The sequence below is a fragment of the Macaca thibetana genome, chromosome 2 (genome assembly GCF_024542745.1).
Source record: "Macaca thibetana thibetana isolate TM-01 chromosome 2, ASM2454274v1, whole genome shotgun sequence".
NCBI lineage: Eukaryota > Metazoa > Chordata > Mammalia > Primates > Cercopithecidae > Macaca > Macaca thibetana.
In genome coordinates, this window is record NC_065579.1 from 11,260,381 (window position 1) to 11,285,230 (window position 24,850).

Genomic DNA, 24,850 nt, shown 5'->3' on the forward strand with positions numbered 1-24,850 from the left:
CTCTTGGGTCTGTTCCATGCATGCACACCTTGTAGTGTGCCCAGGACTTTTGTCAGTCCAATTTGTGGATCCCTTTTTCCAGCTCTCTCCTCTTAGGGATTTCCTCACACTCTCTGGCTTCCAGTGGCTTTTTCCTCACTGCTTCCTCTAGCTAGAAAGATGGAGTTATCTCGGACTCTTAGCTTTCCATACTGTTCTGCAAATCCATGTTCATTGTGAGTCATTGTTCAAGTTTTGAACCCAGTACTCTGCCTGCCTGCTATTACTGTTCAGAGTTCTCATGTAGTTTTTTGCATCCTCTCCAGTTTTTTGTTGTAAACATTGGTAGAGATTGTGGTTGGATTGTTTCATCTTGGCTGTACTAGCAACTCATCCTTCTCAGCAATTTACTTCTCACCCATGTTTCAAAGCTCCACTAAAATACCACTTCCTTCTAAGAAGCCATCCTTTTTCTCCCAGCTAGAACACTTTCCTCCTCCTCTCATTAGCGAAGAAAGGGATTTGGCAATCTTGAGAATAAAACTTAAAGCCCAATTTTTTTCATGACTGTCTTTGTTCAAACATCTGAGTCTAAGGAGATGAGTGGAATGAAATAAAACTTAATCAAGAAGCACAATGGTGGTGAAGAGAGTAGACTTTGGGGCCAGATTGCCAAAATCCCAGGTCTGCTAATTGCTAGATGTGTGACCTTAGACAAGTCACTTCTTTTTACCTCAGTTTCCTCATCTATGAAATGAAACTAATAACAATAATAGTTACCACATAGAATTATTATGAAGATTAAGTGAGGTAACAGTTGTAAAGCACCTAGAAAAATGCCACATTGTAGGTGATTATTATGAATCTCTCACAGGTGGCCATAACTCTGCACATGAGAGAAGGCTATGCAGGGAAAAGGGGAAAGGAGCACACAGGGAAGTGGCTCAATTTCCACCTCTTCCTACGTCCTGAAAGCAACTGCAATTTTTGTTTTGATAAATACTTGAAAAAGCCCAATTTGTGTAGATCTGAGAAGTCATGTGGCAGAGTGGGGACATGAGGTAGGTTAGATCTGGCTTCCAGACTGGCTCTCCTTTGGGTATAGGTTTTATGCTCTAAATCATGACCACAGAGGTAGACTGCTCTACCTACACAGAGCTGACAGAATGATCTCTGTAAGAGGCAAATGAAACAGGGTCATTTCTCAGTTTACCCTCCAATGGTTCCCTGAAACACAGATAAAATCTGAATTCCTTAGACTGTTCCAGAAGACATGTGACTTTTGCTGCTGCTGCTATCTGTTACCTCATTTCCTGCCCTCCCCAACAGCCCTCACATTCCAGCCATACCGAACTCAGGTTGGCTCATCCCACTTGCACCACTTCCCTCATCCTCAAGGTCAAATATCCCCCCACCATCTTGTCAAAGATGCAGATGTCTCCTCTTCCATGCAAATTACTGAAGGGCTTTCCCAGACTCCCCAGGACCCTGGTGGTCGGTCCTTCCCTCCTATGTGCTCCTACAGCCCTCTGACCATATTCTAGTAGCACTTCCTGGTCAACAGTAAGCAATTATTTTATGGGTCCTTCTCTCCCTCAATACATCAGTGTTTTTTAAAATACGTATTATTTTACCTTCGTGGGTTTCAAAAACAATTTAGGGCCCAAGGACCAGGTTTTGAAAGAGAGAATAAACTAGATTTTAAAATATCAGAATTCACTGCATGTAATGAGAGAAAGTAGAGCTTGATGAAACTTTTGTCTCAAATAGATCATTAGAAAGATGGATGACAGATAATGAACCCCCACAGACCCATGACCAGTTTCAGTATTATCAACTCACGGTCAATCCTGTTTTGTGTATACTCCACTCACGCCTAGATCCCTAGATTTTGAAACAAATCCTGAACTCATCATTTCATTCATAAATGTTTCAATACATAACCCTTAAAAAAAAAAGACCTAAAACAAAACTGCAATACCAAAAAATGTACTTCTCCTTGGTGGTGGCAGTCAAAAAAGTTTCTAAGACTTAGATGTTCCTAGGGAGAGATGCCGTCTCATTTATCTCTGCATTTTCATGCCCTGGCACTCAATAAGTGCTGAGTAAGGAAAGGAAGAAGACAAGAAACAGAAAGGATAGAAGATAGAAAGGTTGTAAAAAGCAGGGGAAAGAAAGATGATTTCTTCTCTTTTAGCTTTGAATCATCTTGAAAGTATTTTCAATGAATTTCTCTAAAGGAAAGAAACAAAATACTCACCAATTTAGCTTCCTCATCAATAATTAATTCCTGATTAAGGTTTCTGTATTTGTTGTTATCTCTCTGGGATGTCACATATGACTGTACAAGTTGTTCATTGCATAATGGCATCTGGTCCTGGCTGAAAGGGCACCCTTTCTTAATAGCACAAAAGTGCTATATAGGTTAACAGGACACTGTTCTTGCTCCCGACTCTAGTGTATTACATATTGTTACCTTGGTCCACTCTGCCGTCTTCTTCTCTTCCTCCTACACTGCCTATGGAGGCTACAGGCAGGAGATTCTTCCTGGGCACCTGGAAGTATGTTCTCAGTAATGCTTATAAAAGGCCATCTTTCTATAGAAAAACTTCGGTATCAGAAGTAGGACCTCTCTCCTGGGAAAAGTCCTGGGCTCTGGGGCTGGCTCTGCCACCTGCTAGTCACAGGACTTTTAGATAGTCTCCCTGTGTTAGTCTGTTCTTCCATTGCTATAAACACCTGAGACTGGGTAATTTATAGAGAAAGGAGATTTAATTGGCTCACAGCTCTGCAGGCTGTACAAGCATGGTACCAGCATCTGCTCACTTTCTGGGGAGGCCTCAGGGAGCTTTTAATTATGGTGGAAGGTGAAGCAGAAGCAGGCACGTCACATGGCGAAAGCAAAAGCAAGAGGCAGTGGCGGGGGAGGTGCCACATGCTTTTAAACAACCAGATCTCACGAGAACTCACTGATGTGAGGACAACTCCAAGCCATGAAAGATCCACCCCCATGACTCAAACACCTCCCAGCAGGCCCCACCTCCAACACTGGGGGTTACATTTCAACATGAGATTTGGTGGGGACATATATTCAAACCACATCAATCCCTGAGGCCACATTTCCTTGTATGAAAGTAGAAATAATAGCTCTTCTGTCTCTTTCTAAGAACCCTTATGAGGACCAAAGGAAAAACAAATGTTTTGGAACAATAAAGTAGCACAGGGATGTAAGGAATATTTTATTAATGACTTACAGTTATGTCCAGAATGGTAGTTCCTAAACTTCACTGCTGTCTTGACGGATTTTCAATTATCCTTCTCCTAAAAATTCTGCATTATAATTCTTTAAAAGCACAATTTCACAAATTATTGAAAATATATATTATTTACAGTAGCAATGTATCAAATGCCAAGAAACAAATTTAATTAAAGATAGGCAAGACTTTTTACTGAAAACTACAAAACACTAGTGAGAGAAATAAAAGATCTAAATGAATGGGGGATATATACCATGTTTATAAACTGAAAGATTAAATTTTGTTAAAATGTCAGTTTTCCCCCAAATTGATGGTGATGGCTGATTTTATGTGCCAACTTGACTGCACCACAGAGTACCCAGATATTTAGTCAAACATTCTGGGTGTTTCAATGAGGTTGTTTTGGATTAAATTAGCATTGGAATCAGCAGGCTGAGTAGAGCAGATTGCCCCCTCTACTGGTGGGCCTTATCCAATCAGTTAACGGCCTGAATACAATAAAATAGGCGGACCCTCCCACAGGTAAGCGGGAGCTCCTCCTATCTGACTGCCTTGAGCTGGGGCATTGTTTTTGTTGTTGCTGTTTTGGTTTGGTTTGGTTTTGGGTTTTTTTTCCCCTGCCTTTGAACTCAAGCTGAAAGGCCTTAAGCCAACTGGCATTTGCACTAGAACTACGCCATTGGCTTTCCCTGGTTCTCAGGCCTTTGGACTCAGACTGGAACTGCACCATTGGTTCTCCTGGGCCTCCACCTTGCCAGTCACAGATCTTGGTAATTGTCAGTTTCCATAATTGCATAAGCCATTGTTTTATTTCTCTTACTAATGTTTTATAGTCTTCAGTAAAATGTCTTGCCTATCTTTAATTAAATTTGCTTCTTGCATTTGATATTTTGCTACTGTAAATAGTATATAAAATATACTTTCTAAAATTGATATTTTGCTACTGTAAATAGTATATAAAATATACTTTCTAATAATTTGTGAACCTGTGCGTTTAAAGAATTATAATGCAGAATTTTTTGGATAAGGGTAATTATGCACACACATATACATGCCATTGATTCAGAATCATCTGAATCAAGGGACATTTCAAAACCCTTTCTGCTGATATGCCCAGAGTTGAGATTTTACCCAGAAATAGAAACAGACAAATCACAGAACTTTCCTCACCCCGAATCGTAGGCAAAGGTAAGTGGTACAGACAGGAATTGATGAGATGTTGGCAGAGAGGAGATGCTTAGCAGCAAGAAAGCCACAATGAACCTCCCAGTCAATGCTTCACAGGGTGCAAGGCCACGTAAAAAATGAAGGAAAGAAGTCCTTGGCATTTTCCAGACGTAATGACTACATTCACTTTTCCTTAGCCTGAGCAGATAATGGCATCTCTCTTCTTCTTGTTTGGCTTTGCAGATCCACCTGTCTTTATTACACACACTTCTATCATCACAGGAAGATTTTTACAAGTTCATTCATTCAGCCAATAAACACCCATTACCTAACACCCGGCCTGAACATCACAGCACTCCATAAATGCCTCTGTCTCCAGAAAGGGGCATGGAGGAGGACATGACAGCCGCAGAGTGGCTCACCATTCAGAGGACCCAGCTCCCAGGCTGGATGGTTCAGGGAGGCTGCCAGGGAGACACGTCTCAGCTCAGACAAGAAGATGAGGGCAAGTTGGACAGACCAGGGGAGGGGAATGAGCTGGGCTCAAGGGTCTTTTTGGTCATTTCTTTGCATTTCCTAAGGAGTGTGTTTTTTACCTTATCATGTAGACAACTTTCTTCTGTGTTGCTGAGCATAAAGAAATATTTGATAGCTTCCATAAACCTGACAGTTTCCCATGACACTAAGTGTGGGAGGGAAATCCCTAAACTAATAAGTATATGAAATATCATCCCTTCTTTGTGGAATTATGAGCTCATTCATCTCCAAAACAAAATCATATTGAAAGCTTCAGACACATGTAAATGTTGATTTGCCTCCCATTTGTTTCATGATGGCCTTAAACCTAGAATGTGCACTTAAAAATACACCATAATAGAAAATATGGTCAGATCGAAGAGCTAATTACAACACCAATGTAAGGCAACAAAGCTCTCTCTTTGGTAGAGCAGAAAATAAAGCTAAAAACAGTGTTTGTTTGTTTGTTTGTTTGTTTTGTTTTTTGGGTTTTTTTTTAAAACAAAGTCTCACTCTGTCGCCCAGGCTGGAGTGTGGTGGCATGATCTCGACTCACTGCAACCTCCGCATCCCGGGTTCAAGCAATTCTCCTGCCTCAGCCTCCTGAGAAGCTGGGATTACAGGCACTTGCCACCATGCCCGGCTAATTTTTCTATTTTTAGTAGAGACAAGGTTTCACCATGTTGGTCAGACTGGTCTCAAACTCCTGACCTCATGATCCATCCGCCTCAGCCTCCCAAAGTGCTGGGAATACAGGCATGAGCCACTGCACCCGGCCATTTGTTTGTTTTTCATTACATTTATGGTGAGCCCTTTATGTGCAGGACACTGTGTGAAATGCATTTTCTCACTTAAACCCCTAACATGCTGCTGAAGCAGGTACGATAATCCCATTTTACAGATGAACCTGAAGTTCAGAAATGTTAGCCATTTGACCAAAGGGGGCATCTAGAAAGCACTGGAAGTGAGATCCAAACCCACATTTACAACAGTTATTGAGTACTAATTATGTGCCAGGCACTGATCTTAGCACTTTTCAAGTATTAACAGATTTAATCCCCACTGCAATATTACAGGGAGACATTGCTGTCATCTGATTTTAGATAAAGAAATGAGGCAGAGAGAGGTAAAATAATTGGTCCAAAGTCACACATCCCTCTGATTCAATGCCTGAGACAGATCTATGTGCAGCAGAGGGTATGGAAGGTGACATGCAGCTCATCCCTTTCCTCGGGCTGTGGACATTTCAGAATGTCCAGAGTTCACGTAGGAACCCCAAGTTCTACCCTGCTTCTGTACCATTGTGGGAAGTTGAAGCCAAACTTAGTGAAGCCACATGGCTAGCTTGAAACCTGTGGGTCTTCAGGTTTGGCTCTCACCATTAATCTGCACAGAAAAACTGTTTAACCCACCTTCTCCCAAGGAAGGCACCTTTCTGCCAATGATGGCCTCACCTGACACTCTGGTCAGTTTCATAGGCAGTGTTCTAAAAAGCATCTGGGGAAGTACACACAAATGCTTGGCCCATTTCTAGTCCAGTTAAATTTAGCAGAACTGAGTAAATTTTCACACCCAAGGCTGGTGATTAATAGCAAAACGGTTGTGCTCACGTATCACTCATGGCTGGGAAAAAAGAAGTGAAACCTTAAGAAAATACCTCAGAACAACTAACAATAGTTCAAAAACAGAAAAGAAACATAAATTTGTGGGTTCCTACTGTAGCATCAAATGTAATGCTGAGAAATTTTGGAACAACCTAAATAGCCATAGGAAAAAGCAAATTGTGATCCAGAAGTCCATGATTGTCTATGAAGCCATTAACACAGGACATGCACTATACAGATGAAAAACAATGTTTATGATAACGGGAGAAACAAAGTTTCTTTTTTTTTTTTGAGCCAGAGTCTCGCTCTAGTCACCCAGGGTGGAGTGCAATGGCAAAATCTTGGCTCACTGCCCCCTCCCCTCCCGGGTTCAAGAGATTTTCCTGCCTCAGCATCCCGAGTAGCTGGGATTACAGGCACCCTCTACCATGCCCAGCTAATTTTTTTTTTTTTTTTTTTTTTTTTTTTTGGATTTTGTAGTAGAGACAGAGTTTCACCATGTTGGCCAGGCTGGTCTCGAACTCCCGACCTCAGGTGATCCACCCACCTCAGCCTCCCAAAGTGCAGAGATTACAGGCATGAGTCACCACGCCTGGCCCAAAATAAACTTTTGATCAACACTAAAATTGTAATTCTATTAAAAGCTTGTTTTGCAAACAGACTATGATTGCAAAGGACCATTGTTACCAGTGAACAGTAATGTGTCAGGAGGCAGGGTTTTTAAAATGTGTCTTGGTTGGGCACCATGACTCACGCTTATAAATCCCAACACTTTGAGAGGCCAAGGCAGGAGGAATGCTGGAGGCCAGACGTTCAAGACCCGTCTGGCCAAACTTTGGGAGGCCGAGACGGGCGGATCACGAGGTCAGGAGATCAAGACCATCCTGGTTAACACGGTGAAACCCCATCTCTACTAAAAAATACAAAAAATTAGCCGGGCGCGGTGGTGGGCGCCTGTAGTCCCAGCTACTCGGGAGGCTGAGGCAGGAGAATGGCGTGAACCCGGAAGGCGGAGCTTGCAGTGAGCTGAGATCCGGCCACTGCACTCCAGCCCGGGCGACAGAGCAAGACTCTGTCTCAAAAAAAAAAAAAAAAAAAAAAAAAAAAAAAAAAATTCTTAAAATAGCTCAGTGTGATAGCACACGTCTACAGTCCCAGTTATTCAGGAGGCTGAGGCAGAAGGATCCTGAGCTCACAAGTTCAAGGCTTCAGTGAACTACGATACCACTCCAGCCTGGGCAAGAGAGGGGGACTCTGTTTCTAAAAATATATATAAATAAATAAAAGTGTATCTTGACTGCTGTCATAACGTTTGTGAGTAAAACAAGAAAAGCAAGTCTGGCACCAAGTTTGTTGCCCCCAGAGCACGCACATGGCCCTCCCACTCCACTTCCCCTTCATTAGAACATAGTAGTCTTGGCCGGCACGGAGGCTCACGCCTGTAATCCCAGCTCTTTGGGAGGCTAACGACGGCGGATCATGAGGTCAGGAGATCAAGACCATCCTGGCTAACACGGTGAAACCCAATCTCTATTAAAAATACAAAATTAGCCAGGGGCAGTGGCGCACTCTTGTAGTCCCAACTATTCAGGAGGCTGAGGTAGGAGAATTGCTTGAACCAGGGAGGCGGAGCTTGCAGTGAGCCGAGATTGCACCACTGCACTCCAGCCTGGGCGACACAGCGAGACTCCGTCTCAAAAAGCAAAAAACAAAACAAAAAACACAAAACAACAAACAAACAAACAAACAAAAAGATTATAGTAGTCTCCCTTGAAGGCGACAAATCCGGGTCTACTTCCGCGGATGTCTTGCCTTAGCATAGAGGACAGAAAACACATTTATTCAGCACCAACAATGGCCTGGCTTTGGCTTAGGTGAGCTGTTCCTATGCATTATCACCTTGAATGGTGCACACCTGCTAAGTGGAGAGTGGCGTTATGGTCCCACATCCCTAGACAGAGGCTTACTGCCTAGTAAAAGGATGCCCTTAACTTTTGCGTATGCATCTAAAGAGGAGGATTCCCTTTACTTCCCCAGGACCAGCTGCCTCCACGAGAGCAAGTTTAACAATGGTTTGGAAATGAGCTGCCCCTGCATTGCCCCAGGGCCCCCTTCCTGGAGGATTGGCTGTTGGCCAGAGTGGGAAGAGGAAGGAGAGGACGGGATCCAGCTCTGTGGCTTTCCAGCTTCGTGCCCCCCAGGCAAGTTACCTAACCTCTCTGGGCTTCATTTCCTCAACCATCTGAACTATGTGAAATAATATATGTAAAATGCTTAGAACTGGGCTCCACAATGCAACAGCCACTAGCCACATGTGGTTAGGCCAAACTGAGACGTGCTGTAAGTGTAAAAATACACATCGAAGATTTCGTATGGAAAAAGAATGTAGAAAGTATGATTCGTAATTTTATACTGATTACATGAAAAAGTAACAGTATTTTGAATATATTGAGTTAAATAAAATACAGTTGATCCTTAAACAGCACAGTTCCGTTTATATGCAGATGTTTTTCAATAAAAGTTGCACTGAGTGTGCCTGTCTCTCCCACCTCGCCCAGCCCTCCTTCTACCTCTGCCATTCCCGAAACAACAATCCCAACCCCTCCTCTTCCTCCTCCTCAGCCTGCTCAATGTAAAGATGATGAGGATGAAGACCTTTATGAGGATCCACTTCCACTTATTCAATAATAAATATATTTTCTCTTTCTTCTGATTTTCCCAATAACATTCTTTTCCCTAGCTTACTTTATTATAAGAATACAGTATATAAAACGCATAACATATAAAATATGTGTTCATTAATTTTTTATGTTATCAGTAAGGCTTCTGGTTAACAGTAGGCTATTCGTGTTAAGTTTAGGGGGAGTCAAAAGTTATACATGAATTTTCTTTCTTTTTCTTATTTTTCAGAGTCTACTTTTAGAAAATATACATGGATTTTCAACTTCAAAGAGAGCTAGTGCCCTTAACCCCTGTGTAGGTCTATATTGTTTAAATTAATTTCATCTGTTTCTTATTTTTTTAAAAAAAATAAATTTTATAAAAATAATAATAGAGACAGGGTGTCGCCCAGGCTGGTCTCCTACTCAAGTGATCCTCCTGCCTCAGCCTCCCAAAGTGCTGGAATTACAGGCATGAGCCACCACGCCTGGCCTCTTTTTGCTTTTTTAATGTGGCTATTACAAATTTGAAAACTATGTATGCAGCCCACACATGTGGCTTGCTTTCTATTTCCATTAGATAGCACTGGCTTAGAACACAGTTCTGCACAATGTTACTTCTTTATTTGTCTGTCCCCACTCACTGGTCAGCATTGTCTCAGTATTGTCAGCACTGTCTAAAATCCTTCCTTTTTTTTTTTTTTTTTTTTTGAGAAAATCTCACTCGGTCCTACGCTGGAGTACCATGATTCCGTCGCAGCTCACTCCAGCCTCAATCTCCCAGGCTCAAGTGATCCAATCACCTCAGCCTCCTGATTAGCTGTGACTACTGGTGTGTGCTACCACACCCGGTTATTTTTTTTTTTTTATTTTTTGAAAAGACAGGGTCTTACTATGTTACCCAGGCTGGGCTCAAACTCCTGGACTCAAGTAATCCTCCTACCTCGGCCTCTCAAAATATTGGGAGGCATGAGTCACCGTGGCTGGCCTAAAACCCTTAATCTTTAGGCTAGGTGAGTTCCTTTTCCTTTCCAAGCCTCAGTTTACCATTCTGAGACAGATGATGAAGAGCAGAATAGGAACTAGACTTAGAATCAGAAGACTGGGCTCCAGCCCTCATTCTACCATTACTAACTAGATGACCTTTAGCATGTCATTTCATCCAGTGACAGTTTTGTCACTTACAAAACAGGGGGGCAACACCCTGGGCGTTGCATGAGATAACACGTGTGACAGTGCTTGATAAATGCAAAGGACTATAAAGATGAGGAGGAAGTAGCGTCACATGCCCAGGCAGGACTGCCCAGCCTCCTCTGATAGTCCATGCCTCCCATTTTCTATTATTACTTAACTATTTTCCATGTCTCCTGTCTCTAAAACCAAATTTCCCCAAGAATACACTTCTTCCTTCCCACCTGCCCGCCTCCAACATAGCCAAAGCGCAGTGCTCCAGACAGAGCCCCTCGAACCGCCACACACACCAAGTGTGCTGTGTGAAGTGGTCACGAAGAAACTCAAAGTGGAGATGACCTTGGAAACAAACTGGCAATACAAAGTGGAAAGTGGGTCCACATTCCAGGGACCCAAGCAGAGTACCAGTGTAGCAGGGACCCAAGCAGAGTACCAGTGTAGCAGGGACCCAAGCAGAGAGGGGCAAGAAGCAGGGCTCACGTAGGTAGTGGCCAACAGGAAGGACTCTAGCGTACAGACGTTTGCACAACAGGAGAGCAGAAAGGTATGCATGAGCCTGGAATTCTGTAGCACTTAAAGCAAAGAAAACATCAGGGTATGATGTACGGTGGGCCACCTATGAGATGGGCCCTGTCACCAGAGATACCTGGTTGGTAGGTCCTTCCACAGATGGAACGCTGTTGCCTTCTTGCCTTTGCTACTTCAGGTTCTCCAGCTCACCCATGATCCACTCAAGCATGTGTGCCGTAAGTTCTTGGAGCTTAAGTACTACCTGCAGCAAATGCACAACCCTCCACTATGTGCACAGAGGCTTGTGAGAGAAGAAGCTCCTGTCTCACAACATGCTGTTCCTATTTTTAGCCAGGAAACAACTCCTAACCACCCACACGCTACCTCCTTGCAAGGCCACAAAGCATGAAAAGCACAAAGCTATGCCATCGTGTAGGTAACCGAGTGGGCTTTTCTACCTCATAACATGTTCCTTCCTAATTCCAAAATAAGATCCGGATTATCTCTAGTTAAGCTAAGCTGCAAACTCTGACTGTATCAAAAACGCAATTGTCTATCTGAACGGCCCAGGAAAAGCCAATACACAAAGCTTCTTGGGTGAAGATCTGAAGTCAAGGCTTCTACAGCCGACTAGTCCTTCAAATATTACTGCTATTCAATATACTGGTCCTTCGAATAGACCTGCATTCAAATATTTAAAGAGAAAAAAAGAATCTCAAAATATCTTATTCTTATTTAAAAAGACAAATGATCAGGAAGCAGCTGTTTGTGAGAGGAATGGTACATGCGATGGGAATAAATACGCGCCGATAATATGGCTGCGGCATCTGCGGGCCTGTGTCTACCTGTGCACACAGACACAGTGCAGCCACACACCTCACCCAAAGACTATATCTCAAATCAGTGATCTCTCCCATGGGAAGCTATTGATTAAAAGCATTCATTAAACAATCTTTTTTTTTTTTCTGAGACAGAGTCTCAATCTGTCACCCAAGCTGGAGCACAGTGGCATGATCTCGGCTCACTGCAGCCTCTGCCTCGCCAGCTCAAGCTATTCTCCTGCCTCAGCCTCCCGAGTTGCTGGAATTACAGGCATAAGCCACCATGCCCAGCTAATTTTTGCATGTTTAGTAGAGATGGGGTCTCGCCATGTTGGCCAGTTTGGTCTCAAACTCCTGACCTCAGGTGATCCTCCTGCCTCAGCCTCCCAAAGTGCTGGGGTTTTAGGAGTGAGCCACCATGCACAGCCTGCATTTTAATAATTTTTTTTTTTTTTTGAGGCAGTCTCGTTCTGTCGCCCAGGCTGGAGTGCAGTGGTGCATTCTTGTCTCACTGCAAGCTCCACCTTCCAGGTTCAAGCCATTCTCCTGCCTCAGCTTCCCAAGTAGCTGGGAACACAGGTACAAGCCACCACGCCCAGCTAATTTTTGTATTTTTAGTAGAGACAGGGTTTCACCATGTTGGCCAGGATGGTCTCGATCTCCTGACCTCATGATCTGCCCGCCTTGGCCTCCCAAAGTGCTGGGATTACAGGCGTAAGCCACCACGCCCGGCCCATTTTAACAATCTTAAAGTTCTTACCAATCTATTGCACTTGGATTTTATCTGGATCCTAATTTGAATACACAACCTACTTTAAAACTATACACACCCACATCTATACACATACACATACACACGCACACTAATATATACACATACACGCATATATGTAATAATTGAGGAAAATTGAATATTGACGCCATACCTGGTATTAAGGAATATTTACTTATTTGAATGTGATAATAGTATCTTGTCGTTTTTATTTTTAAAGGTTTTTTTTTTTTTTTTTTTTTTTTGAGATGGAGTCTTGCTCTGTTGCTCAGGCTGGAGTGTGTAGTGGCGTGATCTTGGCTCACTGCAACCTCCGCCTCCTGGGTTCAAGCAATTCCCCTGCCTCAGCCTCCTGAGTAGCTGGGATTACAGGCACCCATCATGCCTGGCTAACTTTTGTGTTTTTAGTAGAGATGGAGTTTCGTCATGTTGGCCGGGCTGGTCTCAAACTCCTTAGCCACCTTGGCCTCCCAAAGTGCTGGGATTCCATGCGTGAGCCACTGCACCCGGCCTGTTTTTAAAGGGTCTCTGTCTTTTAAATACACGTAGAAAAACTGAAATATCTACAGTAAAAATGAAAAAATAAACAGCTGAATTCGAAGTCAGTTAAAACAACATCTTATTTTGTATGACTATTCATGTGCAGTAAATGAAAGTTAAACAAACAAAAAGTCCCCCCACTTTGAATCACCTATGAGGTACAGAATATATGGTCTGTTTATACAGGCCTGAACACTCATGTAAAATTCACTCAGTGAATCTAACACAGCTGCGTTAGACTCCAGCCCTGAAAGGGATCAGGATGTGCAACAGAAGAAGTAATTATCTTCAGTTTACCACCATGTTACATTAAAAAGACAAACATTTAAATACTGGGATCGCACCTGGCCCCACAAGCTGCTCACCCTAGAAACTGAGAGAAGTCTAATTCATGTCTCCGCACCTGCACTTGTGGGCTTTCAGCTGACCAAGTGGCTGTCAGAACTGTGTGGTTTTGTTTTTTGATTTCAATTGGCGCGACTCTGTCTCCTGGGTTTACGCCATCTCTCTCAATCTCAATTACTCTGTCTTTCTCTCTCAATCTCTTCGTTTTGAAAAAGTTGCTGAGTAGAGCTGAATCGACATATTTTTCTCCTCCAAGGTGAAGCTGTACTAGGCCTCTACTACTTGAGCTGATATTTAAGGACTGAAGACAATCTCATCTCAACACATAGAAATACATGGAAGGCAAGGAGCCTGCCGAGTCCTTCAGGCCACAGAGACCCTCTCTGATGAGGAAGTAGAGCCACATCTACCTACATGCAGCAGCAGAGAGCCTAGCATTCAATCGTTATTATGATTATTATCATTCTCATCACTGTTACAAGTATCACACAAAGTAATGTGCTAGGTTCTCTCTTTTATTGTAAATCTTCTGAACAACCCTGTGGGTTGATTATTTTACAGGTGAAGAAGCTGAAGCTCAGAGGAAGCAAATGATTTTCGAAAGACCACACAGCTAGAAAGTGACAAAGCCAAACTTCCAATCTAGTTTCCCAGGCCCACCCTTTCCTTTTCTAGCATGCTGCTACCTCTGGGTGGAAAGAAGGCCTTGAAGGCACAGTTATCTACCTAGGCCTCTTATTTTTCTAAAACATAAAAATAAATAAATTTAAAAACCCTGTCAAGTTATCTCACTGCGAAGCAGAGAAAAACCACACCCCGTGATCCCAAGGGGGAGCTTCTGCAAGTCCGCGCCACTGTTCAGTTTCGCTTCCAGCGTCTCTGGCCACCATTGTCTTCCATCTCACTAACTTGCTTGAGAGAACAGGACAAGACATGCATGACTTTTTTGTTCAGAATGAAAGATGTACAGGTGACCCTATGCCAAAAACGGGAAATAATTTTCTTTAAATCTTAACTCCATCAGCTTATTATGGCCCCTTAGGAACCACACTGGATGTTTATGAGAGTGAACTGTCAAAGGATGTGCTCTGCCCAAGGGCCACCAAACAGGGACCACAGGGACCCCACCAGCAGTGTGCCCTCTAATTAGATTCCTTTATGAACTTGTTATTTCAACTCCTCATGCAGGTGTTTATCAAGTACCTGCAAAGGCAGCCCCCACCCGAAGCTAGACGCATTGGGGACACAAACACTCAAGTCAGAGTTGCAGCCCACAGCTATCGCCAGGAGACAGAGGAGGGGAGTGATGGGAGGGATTGGGGAACGGCTGTCCTCTGTCACAGGATCTAGCTGCTGTCATCCCAGGAAGGACTGCATGGGACAGGCAGTGTTAGGCAAGTTAGTAAACAGTTTGCCTCATAAACGCTGACCAGCAGTGGAAACTATCTGACCTGGATAAATAGTGGACTGTGAGCACCTTAGGGGCAAGGACCACAGACCACGTCTAATTTGCTTTTGTATTCTAAAAAAAGTAGGCCTCAAGTATTTTGTTGTTGTTGTTGTTGTTTTTGAGACAGAGTCTCACTCTGTTACTCAGGCTAGTGTACCATAGCGAGATCTTGGCTCACTGCAACCTCCCAGGTTCAAGGGGTTCTCCTGCCTCAGCCTCCCGAGTAGCTGAGATTACGGGCGCCCGCCACCACATGCAGCTCAATTTTTGTGTGTTTTTAGTAAAGATGGGTTTCACCATTTTGGCCAGGCTGTTCTTGAACTCCTGACCTCAGGTGATCCACCCACCTCGGCCTCCCAAAGTGCTGGGATTAAAGGCGGGAGCTACCACGCCCCGCCATATTGTTTTATTTATTTATTTTTTAAGGTCATGATTGTATGAGTCCATTCTCACACTTCTGTGTGAGAACTGCCAGAGACTGGGCAATTCATAAAGGAAAGAGTTTTAATTGACTTGCAGTTCCACATGGCTTGGGAGGCCTCAGGGAACTTACAATTATGGTGCAAGGCAAAGGGGAAGCAAGGCACGTTCCTCCCAAGGAGGCAGGAGGAAGTCCCAGACACTCATAAAACCATCAGATCTTGTGAGAACTCACTCACTATCATCAGAACAGCATGGGGGAACCGCCCCATGATTCAATTACCTCCACCTGGTCTCTCCCTTGACACGTGGAGATCATCGGGATTACAATTCAAGATGAGATTTTGGGTGGGACACAGCCACACCGTGTCAGTGGTCACGTACTACGTTTAGAATTTTGCAAGGTATTTATGGCGGAATACTGAAACTGTTCTCACGTACCACAGCAGAGTCTGAAGGGCTCAGTTCGAAGAACTGGATTCCCAACCTCGGGATCAATTTGGCCATATGAGAGGTCAGCTGAAGATGAGGGAGATTGGCGACAATAACATGGTATGCTATCCAAAAATCCTCTCAAACAGTTGGACCCACTGATAACCCCAAAGATGATGGGCAGGTTACCCTCTGTCCTCAGAAGGGAGGGGAGGTGGCTGGGGAAAGGATTCCAACTTGAGTTCTATTGTGGGAAGGTGAGAGAGTCAGGCTCTGTGGCTCAGTGGAACTTATTTCTGCCCACAAGCTCAACATCTCCACCTCTGCCCCCCGCAGTGGAGTTGTGAGAGCAAAGGAGACAAGGTGAACTGCCATCACCCCAGAGGACCAGTACGGGATGAGGCCAGCTGGTGAATCACCCATGCTCCCAAGGAACCCCCACCACAGGAACACACACCTCCACTGATGAGACCCGGAGAGGCCACAGGAGACAGTCCCTTGGGAGGGTGAGTGAAATGGCCTGTATCAGTCCATCCAGGGAGGAACCAGAGACACCCTTTGACTCAATAGGTGGGAAGAACCAGGAAGTCTGACATAAAAAGTGTGTCAAATAAGAGGTAGTTTAGTATCAGGAGTCAAAGCCTCCATGATCCCCAGTCTGAGTTAGGAACCCTTCCCTGGGCTCCCACAGCACCCTGTACAGACCCCAAGACAGCGCCCCTCACAGTTTCTCTGTCTGTTTCCTCTATTAGGGCATGACCTTTCAGAGAATTAGGAACCACCCTAGCCTTCTCCAAAGCCCAGGCACCTACCACACCGCTAGGCCCAGGCTGGGTCCTAAGAAATGCCTTTTGTATGCCCTAAACAAATGAATCATGAATGAGGTATCTATGGGAGAACCACACTCCACCCAAGGGAAAATAAATACCTGGCCTGGCTGAAAAGTCAAACCACAGCAAGTCCAAGAGAAGGCAATTAGCTAGGTGCTATCTGTCTCTCCCACATCATAAACGAAAGGCTTCAGTGGAAAAATCCTCACCACAAGAGAAAAAGAAAAAAGTCAGTTAGCAAGCACCAAGCACAAAGGGCAGAAGCCTGTCGAGGTGATTCACACCAATACTGTGAAACCCGGCCCAGCGATCTGCAGATGACCTGGAAGCAGGGGTGGAGGAGGTGGGGAGGCAGACAAGCATGAGAGGGAGTGATAGAGAACTTACTGGAACAAGCATCTAGGTCAGCCGCTCCTGGGTAATGCGAGAAGCTGGTTTATATCTTTTTTTTTTTTCGCTTTTTTGAGATGAAGTTTTGCTCTTGTTGACCAGGCTGGAGCGCAATGGTACAATCTCAGCTCACTGCGACCTCTGCCTCCAGGATTCAAGCGATTCTCCTGCCTTCTACCTCCTGGTTTATATTCTTTACTGAAATTTTTTAGAGGAAATTAAAAAAAAGAGCATCGTATGGTCTAAGAGGGAGGGATGGGAGAAGGCGGCTGGGGTTGACATAAGATAGAGAACTCTCCTCAGCCCTGGCCAAGGAATTCTTCACACCAAGTAGCTACCCACAGACGACTGAATATAGTCATCAAGTCTATCAATAGTCTATGCCTATCATCACAAATATTAACACCACTGACTGAACAGGAACACGTGCTAGTGCTATACTGCTGGGCAGTTTCTCTCGCTCTAATGATCATTAAGAACCTGGCAGGTGGAAATGAGTCGCCTGCATTCAATAGATAGAGATGAGAAGCTTTAGGCCAGGCTTGGTGGCTCATACCTGTAATCCCAGCAATTTGGGAGGCCAAGACGGGCCTATCACTTGAGGTCAGGAGTTCGAGACCAGCCTGGCCAACATGGTGAAACCCTGTCTCTACTAAAAATACAAAAATTAGCCAGGCATGGTGGTGCGTGCCTGTAATCCCAGCCACTGGGGAGGCTGAGGCAGAAGAATCGCTTGCACCTGGGAGGCAGAGGTTGCAGTGAGCTGAGATCACACCACTGCACTCCAGCCAGGCTGACAGAGCAAGGCACAGCCTAAAAAAAAAAAAAAAAAAAAAAAACTTTACATGAAGAACTAAGCCACTTGCCCAAGGCCGTGGAGCTGGTACAAAGCTAGGATTCAAACCAACTCATCTAACTCCAAAGCCTGTGGCTACAGCACCCTGAGGAAAGACTGCCCCTACAGATAAGGTTGGATAAGGAAGGGTTCCTATGTTGACCGGGACCTTGCTGAAGCAGTGCTGGAAGGACATCCAGGAGGTCCACAGGGTCCCCAAGATCCCTTGGGGGAAGATATGCAAAATCAAATGCCCTCAGTTATTCGGCTGTTTCTCAAATAGTAAATGCGACGTGGTGGGCACCTTGAAATACGAATTATCTTACATAAACTCAAACTGATATGTTCTCTATGCTGACAGCAAGTCAAATACAGAAAGATTTTAATCATTAGCTTTGCATCCAAAGCTCAAGTTTTCTACACTGTCAGCTCCCATTAGCCTGCCAACAACGTTATCCAGGTTCCCTTGAACATGGTGCGTAGGGCTTCCTGCTCTCTGAGGCCCAGCATCACACCATCACAGCTAGAAAAGATCTTAGTGGACACCAGCCCAATCCTCGACCGAATGAATAAAAATTTCCCACTCAATAGCAACAAACAGTGGCCAGCCAGCATCTACTTCCACATCTGTATTAATGATAATTCTCCTTTCAAGACAGCCTGTCAGCAGAGAGCCAAATATTAATTATGAAAATTTTTTATACGTTGGACCGAACTCTTTCCCCATTCCCCTAAGCATCCATTCCTGGTTCTAACAAATGTCTGTTCTTTTTTCCATAAAACAATCTTTTAAGACTATGGCAGTCTTCTAAACCTTCTCTTTTTCAAGCAAAATAGTCTCAGTCTTTGCATCATTCTTTAGATAACATGGTTTCTGAATCTCCTAACTTTTCTGTTTATTGTCCTCTGGGCCTATTTCCATTTGCCCACCTCACTCTTAAAAGAATGACAGTAAGCTCAGTTCCAGGTGTGACCCGACTACTATAAAACAAGAGGAATGACTACACCTCTATGATGCAAATACTAAAAGCTTCTGGTTAGTTTTTAGTAGCTTCATGTCAGTGATTCTCACTTGGTTGAAATCAGGTGCACTAGCCTTTCTTTTGTTTTTGTTTTTTTTTTTGACACAGGGTCTGGCTCTGGCTCTGTCACCCAGGCTGAAGTGCAGTGGTGTGATCTCAGCCCACTGCAACCTCCACCTGCTGAGCTCAAGCCATCCTTCCACCTCAGTCTCCTGAGTAGCTGGGAATACAGGCTCACACCACCACCTCCAGCTAATTTTTGTATTTTTTGTAGAGATGGGATTTCACCATGTTGCCCAGGCTGATCTCAAACTTCTGACCTCAAGAGATTCCCCCCACCTCAGCCTCCCAAAGTACTGGAATTACAGAGTGTGAGCAACTGATAGCCTCACTATCTTTTCTTAGGCCAAGTCCTAATCCTTAGCCCCGCCAATGCCACCCCACCCCCACACCCCACCCACACACACTGCCTGGCTTAACCACTGGTATTTGGAGCCGACAGCTAGGTCTTTACATTTACCTTGGTGCAGCCTGTCTTTCTTCACTCAGTCCTTACTCTAGGCTGTTAAGTTTACAGGGAATCTTGATTCTGGCATATACAATATTTTCTACCCCTCTCAGCTTCAAATTTTCTGTAAATGTGATCAACAAGCCCTTTATGTGTTCATCTAAATCACAGGTTCGAGCTGAGGAGAGGCACTATCCCCATGACCAACACAAATGATCACCCTTTAGTGACAGTTCTAGAAGCACTACATGTAAACCAATTGAACCACCATCCAGTCCACATTTACCATCTCGTCTACGAGAACAGAAATCCTGTTACTGAGGATACAAAGATGTTCACTGTCTAATAGAAGAGCTTTCAGTTAATTACCACCACAGTCAATGTCAATTAAAGGTTATGCTTCTGTATCATACAAAAATGCCTGACCACTGAGGAGATACTTGGGATGGTCTTTAACATATAGGCTATATGGCCGTATATAAATTTTACTGTGCAGACACCACAAAGAGGAACTAAAGCAGAGGTACAAGAAGCTAGGCATGACTGCCAACTGGGAAATGGTTACCTTACACCATGAGACATCATGGATAGAGAAAAACTAAAGTGCTTTTAAATATGGGCCCCATAACTCTATGTCTCAAGTTCCAGCATAAGCAGCAGCAGCAGAAACATATTTATTTCATGATAATAGTAATTCCCTTAAATATCATAGTTATCGCTTGTTGAGTACTACCAAGTGCTATGCATTTTACGTAGGTCATCTCTGTTACTTCCTGATACAGTTGGCTTATAATTATTCCTTTTGAAAATTTAAATTACATTTCTCTCCCCCTACGTTTCTCCCATCTCCGTAAGACCTTGAGGACCTTCAACAGCACTTCAGCAAAACACATTTTCAAGTTTCCTCAGGTAATTCATTCAACCAACCAACTATCCCTTAGATAAATAAATATTTCTCAAATTCTCCTAAGAATAAGACACTATGCTGGGTGCTGGGGAATCTGGCTGACTTTAAGCAACTACATTTCTTGGCTTTATTTCTTATGGGCTATGGGCTTCAATTTTCTCCCCCAAAGGCTTGTTCTATCTTTTCTTCCCATTGTTAGCTGTGGACCTTGGGTAGGTTACCTAAAACACTGACATAACGCCCTTCACCTGATAAGGAAGGTGGTAAGGTATGTATGTGCCTAGTGTAGTTCCAGGGATATAAGATACTTACTAACCTTAGGGGCTGTTTCTTTCTTCTTTCTTTCTTTCTGCTTTCTTTCTTTCCTGTCTTCCTTCCTTTCTTTCCTTTCCTTTCCTTCCCTCCCTCCCTCTCTCTTTTTCTTTCCCTCCCTTCCTTCCTTCCTTCCTTCTTGCCTTCCTTCCTTCCTTTCTTTCCTATTTAGTCTGCCTGACTTTCCTCAGAAAAGGTAAGAATAAAATAGAAGTCAATTGTTCTGTTTTCCCCCAGGACATCTGTGAACATTACATCATTTGCCACCATTACGGAACTAAGCCTCTATTCGCTGTATATCACTTTTTTTAAAAAGGAAAGAAAGAAAAACTTTGGTTCTGAGTATGTTCAGCAAGTCACGGTTTCTTGTTTTTCTTTTTCTCCTGACACGATTCTTTCTATAAAATCCAAAGGAAATGACCTTAGATCATTTAAATCCAACTTTCAGAGAGGTGGCTCGACTTGCTGTAATGGATCTGATTTGACATCAGGTTCTTCTGATCGCAAGTCCAGGGTCTTTCCGCCTCATTTGGCCAACTCTCTTGTCCCCTTGCTTCCCCAGACTCACTGTGATATTCCCTTACCTCCATCCAGAACTCAGATAACACGTCACTCTAGTCACCCTGAAGATTCACCTCTTGAAAACATAATCGCCATGCAGTAAAGAGGAAACCAAAATAGAACCACATACAGCTGCTCAAAGTGCTAAAGAGCATGTCACTAAGGAGAAAAAGACATCACTAGCCAAAGGCAAGTGGATCAAAAAGCAACCCCCCACATAGGACATTCTTGTTATTTTGTTGTGGTGGTGGCGGTGGTGGTCATTGTTGCTGTTGTTGATACAGGGACCTGTCTAAATTCTACAGTATTTAATATTGTATTCGACAAACATTTATTGTTGAATATTTATTGAATACAATATTCAACACTATGTGCCAGGCATGACAGAGGCTTGAACTGAGTAGGGACTCTTTGGTATGAACCAGATAGAACTTGCACGATGTTTCACAAGCTGGTTTGGATGTTATTAGCTTACTGTGTCATTTCCCCAATCCCTACTCACACCCAAAAGATGATATTTTGTAGAGCTTAAAAAAAAAAATACCTCAAACAAATCACTTCCTCAAACAGCAACCTAATCTCTCCTTCCTTATGGCAGGGTATCTTGACTTGCTTACACTTGCTTACACTTCCCCACTTTCCAATGGTTCCTTAAATAATTGAAGTCAGCTCACATCATTCCACTGAAACTGCCTTTCTAATTGCAAAATCTAAAGAGTCCTTTCCAATACTTACTTCAAACAGGCCTCTCTGGGTCTTTTTCAAACTCCCTCCCACTAATGCCTTTCAGGCATCCTCCCCAGCTTAGCCTCCTCTGGGACCAACTTCCTGCCAGTCCCAAAATGCCCACACACACAGGGAGGATTCTCGCCTCCACATGGCCAGCCCCCAGTCACATCTCCCTCAGACTCGACCTCAACTTTTTTTCGTTTTCTTTTTCTTTCTTTCTTTCTCTTTTTTTTTTTTTTTTTTTTTTTTTTTTTTTTTTGAGACAGGGTCTCACTCTGCCACCCAGGCTGGAGTGCAGTGGTGCAGTATCGGCTCACTGCAACTTCCACCTCCCAGGCTCAAGCAATCCTCCCTCCTCAGCCTCCTGAGTAGCTGGGACTACAAGCACACTCCACCGTGACCAGCTAATTTTTTTTTTCCTTTTTGTAGACACGGGGTTTTGCCATGTTTCCCAGGCTGATCTCGAACTCCTGAGCTCCAGATGCACCCACTTTGACTTCCCAAAGTGCTGGGATTACAGACGTAAGCTATTGTGCCTAGCCTCAGACCATATCCTTTCAAAAATGTTTAAAGTAGATACCTGCACAAAAGCTTTATATTCTACACTTATACTCACTTTAAAAAAAATGTATTAAACATTTGCTAAGTGCTAAGTATAATTCTTAGTGCATAGGCTACAACAGTGAATAACTCAGATGAAGATCAAATCCTTAGAGTTTTACATACTAGCAGAGGGAGACACTAAGAACCATAAATATAACAAATCAAAAAATTAGTATCTTAAAAGATGCTAAGTGCTCAGAGAACAAAGTAGAGCAGAGTACAAGAAAGGGCAAATTGGCCCAGGCGCGTTGGCTCATGTCTGTAATCCCAACACTTTGGGAGGCTGAGGTGGGCGGATCACTTGAGGTCAGGAGTTTGAGACCAGCCTGACCAACATGGTGAAACCCCATCTCTACTAAAAATACAAAAATTAGCCATGTGTCATAGTGGGCACCAGTAATCCCAGCTGCTCAGGAGGCTGAGGCAGGAGAATCACTTGAACCTAGGAAGTGGAGGTTACAGTGAGCCGAGAATGCATCACTGCACTTCAGCCTGGGTGACAGAGCGAGACCCTAGCTCAAAAAGAAAGAAAGGGAGAGAGAGAGAGGGAGAAAGAAAGAAAGAGGGGATTGGAAGTACTGGGTTGAGGTAGGTTTCCATTTTCAAAAGGGCAGTCAGAGGAGACCTCACTGAGAAGGGGACATTTGAACAAACAGTTGAAGATGGTGAAGGAATGAGTCCCACAGTATCTGCGGAAGAGTGTTTGCCACAAGGCTCAAGGCAGGAGTGCACGGATGTACACTGGTTGGAAGGAAAGGAACAAGGAAGAGGATACATGGAGACAGTGTCCCGGAGGAACAAACAACGACCCTGGGGAGGTGGAGGAGACTGGGCAGGGCCTTTGAGGTCTTGGCAAGAACTCTGGCTTTTAGCAAATAAAATAGGAGCTGCTGCAGGAGGCTGAGCAGAGGAACAACTGGATCTGACTTAATACGCCAGAATTGCTCAGGCTGCCATGTGGGAACAGGAATAGGAGACAGGGACAGTAGCAAGGAGACAGTAGTAGTCCCAGAGAGAGATGCTCATGGCTTAGACCAGGTGGTTGCAGTGGAGGTGGTGAGAAGTGGGTATATTTTAGATGTGCTTTGAAAATCATGCCTGATATTTTAGATGTGAGTGTGAGAGAGAGAACAGTCAAGGATGATTCCAAGGGTTGGAGCCCAAGCAACTAGATGGATGGTGCTACTTTAACGGAAAAAGAGGAGACAAAGGAAGAGCAGACCTGCGAGCAGAAGAAATCTGGAGTCCAGTTTTGGATGTTCTGAGTTTGAGATGAGACTGTCAAACAGAGCGTAAAGTAGGAAGCCTGACAGGAAAGTCTAGAGGTCAGGGAGAAGGTGTAAGGTGGAGATACACATTTGGGAGTTACCAGCATGAGAGCTTCTCGGATGTTCTTGACCAGATACTGGAATTTTTCTCCACCCAGCTGCATGACTGTTTACTCTGGAGCAAGGATTCCTGGGCGTAAACCTAACTCTTCCACTCCTCAGAAGTCTGATCTTGGACAGGCTGCTCAACTGCCCTCAGTGTCTGTATCCTCAAAAGTGCCTACCTCTTTTACTATGAGGAAAAAATGAGGCAATTCATGTTAATTACCTCACACATAGTAATAAGCACTCCCTATATATTAACCATGATAATCCCCTCCCTCCCTCTCTCCACCTCTTACTATCTTGCTAAGCTTGGTATCTTCAACTTTCCTTTTTTCTCACCTCATATTCAACTCATCTCTCACCCTGAGTGCTCCTGGATCACTGTCCAGGCCAGTACCTCACTGCCCCTAGAGCAATCCCATGAACCATGTTGATTCCAACTGAATAGGTCACAAGCTTCTATTTCTACTCTCAGAATATTTCTTAAATCTGTCTCCCTCTCTTTGTTTTCTCATTGTTTCTCATCTGAGTTCCCAATAAATTGTACTTAAATCTCAATTATATTCTAATCAAATTAAAATGTCATTTTAATTTGCCTACATGTCTGTCTTCCCTTAAAACTGTAAGCATTTCAACTGCTAAGTAATAATTATCACTGTATCCCTAGCATCTTTATGTCCAGTGCCCAAACCATGGTAACTATCCAATAAATATTTGGTGAATGAATGAAAACATTTTATTGGCTAATTATTACCTGCTAGACACTCTGTGAAATTAAAATACAACCATCACTACCACATAAACTACAATTCCTGCCCACAAAGAGTTTTGAGAGACAAACTTAGCATACCTGAGGCAGAAAACAAAGCAGCCAAATAAATGTAATTAGATTACTATTAAAAAGAAAGAATTGGGGCCAAGTGCAGTGGCTCACGCCTGTAATCCCAGCACTTTGGGAGGCCGAGGCGGGTGGATCACCCGAGGTCAAGAGTTCAAGACCAGCCTGGCCAGCATGGTGAAAACCCATCTCTACTAAAAATACAAAAATTAGCTGGGTGTGGTGGTAGGCGACTGTAATCCCAGCTACTTGGGAGGCTGAGGCAGGAGAATCACTTG

At 43.8% G+C, this 24,850-nt stretch overlaps 1 protein-coding gene across 5 annotated transcripts in view; it reads right to left on the reverse strand.

The window, feature by feature from the left end:
• Positions 1–24,850, reverse strand: part of ST6GAL1 (ST6 beta-galactoside alpha-2,6-sialyltransferase 1) — a 144,733-nt gene that overhangs the window by 66,111 nt on the left and 53,772 nt on the right. Inside the window, exon 1 of one of the 5 annotated variants that reach the window (XM_050776542.1) lies at positions 11,021–12,238. The exons of the other annotated variants lie outside the window; for them this stretch is intronic. The gene's annotated coding sequence lies outside the window, so the exon portion shown is untranslated. Of the gene's footprint in view, positions 1–11,020; positions 12,239–24,850 lie in introns of those variants that run through there. 5 annotated transcript variants of the gene reach the window in all.